The sequence below is a fragment of the Anser anser genome (genome assembly GCF_964211835.1).
Source record: "Anser anser genome assembly, chromosome: 2".
NCBI classification, from domain to species: domain Eukaryota; kingdom Metazoa; phylum Chordata; class Aves; order Anseriformes; family Anatidae; genus Anser; species Anser anser.
In genome coordinates, this window is record NC_139721.1 from 140,520,916 (window position 1) to 140,524,967 (window position 4,052).

Here is a 4,052-nt window from a genome sequence, read left to right on the forward strand (position 1 = left end):
CATTTATTTTTCTTGTCCACTTTTTTTCTTACTTTAACCGTGTGCTCTCAAGCACATCAGTTTTGCAGTTGGAAATTATAAACCCCTCAAAAACCTTGCCCTTTCCCTTATTTTAATCATATTTGAAACCTCCTTACTGTTCCCTCTCCCTCACCCCTACTTCTAAACACAGCACTTCCATTTTCCTTCCTTTTCTTTGTATTTGTTTTATCTCATGCATTTATCCCAGGTTATCTTTCTAAACTTCACTCTTTACTAAACATACCTACTACTATACCCTTGTTCAAACAGTCTCACCTAATCTTGATTCTTACAGCTCCCTCCCCATTGACTCCCACCTTCCTACTCCAGCCTCTTTCCTTCTTTAGCCGAAACTGAGGAATGGTTCTTTTTGACTGATGAAAATTCGTCCCTGATGTCCGTTTTATGACAATACAACTGCTGATTCAAACAGACAACCCTGCATCAGTTTATTTTTTTTCTACATATGAAGTAGAGATTTTTAAAGCTACAGCTTTTTTTTTTTTAAATGCTATTATTCAGTGGCTTAGAAATAATTCACAGTTATCAGTAATTAACAAAGGTGGAGAATTATATTATAATCCTGAAACCTCCAGAAAAAAAAAATATATATATATATAATCTGAGCTTTTAAAAATATTCTAGCTATTCATTTCACCATATTATGCCACCATTACCATCAGTCCTTACTAGAACTATTTTTTGGACAATTTCATTTTTATCTACCTAGTTAAAATATCGAGGCAATTATTGGTATTCTTTTTTCACGAATGATTGCTCTGCTACATCTGATTGCCACACACATCCCATCAAGGCTTAGCAATCTCTTAGACAGCTACAGCTGTGCTAGCAAATGCAACTAGTTTCTTAGCTCCCAAGGGCCCAGCTTTAAATTAGCTGGTGCTAAGTAGTGTCCCTCCTACCACAGTTAATGTGATGCACATTGCAAGGTTATTTTTTTTTTCTTCTGTCACTATTGCCATGCTCCTGTTATAAATGTCTTCAAGCTCACAAACAATTTGCTAGCAGGTGGTCTTGTGTGCTGTATATATATTAAATTCTACAATATTAGTATGTGGAAACTACTTGGTTTTCACATGTATTTATGTTTATAAATGATTCTGATTGTTTACTTGCTTCCAATTTGTGCAATTGCAGATGCTCTAGAGCTTATTGACCTAGGAAGCACCTCGTTGTGCTTGTGCCCTTTCCTCATGGTGCTCTTTCCCATTATTTTACAAGTAACAAGAAGCCAGACCCATCACCCTTTTGCCACTCCCTGCAAACTTTAAGTGTGGAAGTGGAGGTAGTCACAGTCCTGCTGAGCTCAGGTGGTCCCTGAACACCTGTCCCTGGTGCATAACACAGAGGGAAGAAATGGTGGAAATGAGGGAAAACACATGAAGCGAGGTGTCAGTGGTGTACCTAGCATGTAAGGAAGGCAATGACTGAAGGATTGATAAGCAATGTAAGTGTTCTTGCCAGTGAGGGGAAGAAGAGAGAGCAGTGTTCTCTATGCCAGACTTTAGCAGAGAATTTAGTCCCCACCTTAGTGAAAAGAAGAAAACAGCTATTTCCTACGTATTTAAAATGCAAATGACAAAAGAAAATGAAGGGGTTTTACCTGGAGAATAAAAAAGTTTTAAGGTAATTGGTTATTACATTTAATTTTTTTTTTTTGTGGTTCACTGCTTTTCTTTTCTGAGTGCACTGAGACTGAACATTTTAAGTAAGCTAGCTTCAGCCAAGAAGTTAATTACCATACTGGCAAATATTTATACGCTTGTGCCATGACTTTTCCAGGTTAGGTTTTGCATATCTTACCTTGTATTTCCCTGTATGCCTATTAGAAATGCACAGCACTCTGCACTATTCTCTCTTTTCCATTCTCTCCTTGTATTTGCCCAGGGAATGTAGATATGGCTGAATAGTTTGTTCATTTGAACTGCAATACTTTTCACAGTAAGTTTGCGTTATACTTGATATACCATAGGTCATATTGACTGAAGCATAAATACAGAACCCGTCACTGACTGCTAATTAAACCTGACATCTGTGCCATAGATTACAAATGTACGAGAGTTGAACATTTGCTGAAATTTTTATTAAATGACGTTAAAAAGATAGGAGAATGGTAATTGTCTCAGTTGCTATCTGAGAATCACCTTTCCCATTCTTCTTTTTGAAGGCTGTCTGTCTGAAACAGATGCCACCGCGGATTTCCAAGGGAAGAGTGTGAACGAGAGGAGGAGCATCTGCAGGTGGTTTTGCCTGAATTACTCATCTGGAAAAGACAGCTTAAGCAGCATGCACAATAAACATAGTGAAATGAGAAATACTGAAACACTGGGCAGAGCTCTATTATTTGTCTTATGAGTTAATAAGGCCAGGCATCATAATTTATCCTAAATACCACTGGCTGGGAGGGACTTGTATCGCAATTACTCAGGAAGACATTGAGGTTTCTCAAGAGGTGCAAGTGTCAGGAGGTGAGGGATGACCCACTATTAAATTGCTTTTGTGTCTGGGATTCTGAACCCTTTGAAGACTGCTGTGGGCAGGACGGGCTCTGAGAAAGGAAAAACACATAGCTGCCTATTGAAGCAGAGTCCTGCGAGCAACAAACTGCTGCTGCCACTGACACAGGGATCAGCTGCTGCTAGAAAAGACAGGAAACTTCCCAGACCCTTCACCTCAGCTCTGCTCACTGCCTCTGCCTGATCTGAACAAGAGCAGGTGTTTTCCACCATGCTGACACACCATGTACCTGATGGCGTACTCATTTTAATCTTACACCAAACCCTGTACTGCTTCCCAAGGAATATTTGCAGCCACTCACTGAATGTTCCAACACCTCTGGGTGCTCCATGAATGCCCTCCAGCTTGAAGGATACTTTCTGCAAAGAATTAAAAAAAAAAAGTCTTTATCAGCCCCTGCATCCAACACAGAGAAAATCTACTGAATGCAAGACAGTATGTAGCTGTATATTGGGAAGACTAATGAGAAATCTTAAAACCTCTTTTTTTATTTTTTTTATTTTTTTTTCCCTTGCAGGGAAGAAACTTATGAGACACCAACTTATGAGAACATGGGAGTGTGGAATAATCTCCATAAATAAGAGCTAGGTCATACCTGTAGTGGCTGGAGGACATAAGGACTACTTTGTTTCTTTTACAACGACTGTACACTGCAGAGGAATAATATGGGAGACAGGAACCGTGAAGACATATTAAACTCACTCCTTGAAAGAGGTGGTATAGCCATCAGACAGGTTATAGAGCCAGTGTGCCATGAAAACTGAGCTGCAGCTTTTGTCTGCTTTCAGCAGAAAGCATTATGCCAAGTAAAAGATATCTATTTCAATGTTATCTTCCAGAGCACAATGAATATGACTCTTCTGGGGAAACCTTGTACAAGATGTGAACTCATTACATGTATGGTACAATGCTGTCATTTTATCTAGCTTGAGAAATTTAAGATAAAAATGAGAGGTTTTGGTCCAAGGAAAATAGGCCCAAAACTTGATTGCATCCTTTCGGAGAGTAAAGGACTTCATTACTCTGACTGTCAGGCACGGTGTTCTCAGGAATATTTAGACACACCATTCCCATTAAAATGAAGGGCTCGGGTTGCTTGTAACCTGAGTAAATACTGCTGAAATGTTAGCCCTAGGAAACTGGAACTCTTTAAATGCGAGGCTTAGCCATGTATGTATGCACATGCATGTGGATACACACAAATTATTGAAAATGGAAATCCTGTAATGCCAACATGGAAGTCATAGAATCAAAGTATGCTTTTCTTGTATTTCCCCTCCACGAAAAACAGAATACTAGACTTTTTCATCTTTATATATGTAATGTTAATATGCATGTTTATCAAGACAAATATACATATATATGTACATACAAGGGTGGTAGGCCTACATACATATGTATATACTAAAATTGTTAAATGAGTAAAAGGCTTTCATTCCCTGTTCACTTTAACATCTGTGGAGCTGGTATTGTTCTTTAAAAATGACCGTATC

General features: G+C 38.6%; 1 long non-coding RNA gene across 2 annotated transcripts; it reads left to right on the plus strand.

Annotated features, from left to right (window-relative positions):
* Positions 1-1,005: 1,005 nt before the first annotated feature.
* On the plus strand, positions 1,006-3,820 carry LOC310893636. Of its 2 annotated transcripts, none has more exons than XR_014579173.1 (3): positions 1,006-1,668; positions 2,210-2,994; positions 3,077-3,820. It is a non-coding gene; the product is annotated as an uncharacterized lncRNA (long non-coding RNA). The 2 variants fall into 2 exon arrangements; XR_014579174.1 differs by having other exon boundaries at positions 1,012-1,668; positions 2,210-2,510.
* Positions 3,821-4,052: the final 232 nt, after the last annotated feature.